Consider the following 761-nt stretch of genomic DNA (forward strand, 5'->3'; position numbering starts at 1 on the left):
ACCCTCTATGAGGTGGATTGATTCAGTGACTGGGGTAATCGGGATTGGTTTGCGAATCGGGATGCGACTGGCACAGAATAGAGCAGGGTTTAGGGCTATTGTACATAGGGTCGCTATGAGTCGCAAACGACTTGACGGCACATAACAACAACATTCATAAGTCACTCTCTGTGACTTGGAACCTCCATATTGCACGAGAAATGAGGATTGATATTAATATCTGAGCAAGATCGAAGGAAAGAAACTGTAGATTCCTCCAGAGACCATGAGACCAGTGGCCATTGTAAATTGCAAAGGAATTGTCATCCTGACTGCTCATTTTCATCAGTGATTTTCTTCACAAGAGCTAAACTAAAACATCCCGTTGTTTCCGCCCGGTTTCGAACCAGGGACCTTTCGCGTGTTAGGCGAACGTGATAACCACTACACTACGGAAACTAGCGGTTTGTAGGAGATGATATTAAACTCTTATCTCGTACACGTTATCGCCAGAGTTCGCTTCAATTGTTGGTGTTGCTGCTGGGCATCCAGATTCCCACCAAGAGAACTCTAAGTTATTATTTCTCTGAAAAGCTGTTGCGCGAGGTACCAAATGTTTACCACGATCTAACAATGGAATTCCTGCTCCAGCGCTCCTCTTGGCTGTTAGAGCTCCAGCCACAAAAGGTAAGGACTCTCTCTCATCTAATGGTGAGAGTGATTTCAATGGTATTCTCTGAAGACTTATAATAGACTTGTTTTGTCTTTAGCTAAATTTGGGC

At 44.0% G+C, this 761-nt stretch overlaps 1 non-coding gene across 1 annotated transcript; it reads right to left on the bottom strand.

Moving 5' to 3' along the window:
• Positions 1 to 365: 365 nt before the first annotated feature.
• Positions 366 to 438, bottom strand: TRNAV-AAC. Its single transcript has one exon. It is a non-coding gene; the product is annotated as a tRNA-Val (tRNA).
• Positions 439 to 761: the final 323 nt, after the last annotated feature.

The sequence above is a fragment of the Elephantulus edwardii genome, unplaced genomic scaffold (genome assembly GCF_000299155.1).
Source record: "Elephantulus edwardii isolate Elephantulus edwardi_28Jun2011 unplaced genomic scaffold, EleEdw1.0 scaffold00433, whole genome shotgun sequence".
In the NCBI taxonomy this organism is placed as follows: Eukaryota; Metazoa; Chordata; class Mammalia; order Macroscelidea; family Macroscelididae; genus Elephantulus; species Elephantulus edwardii.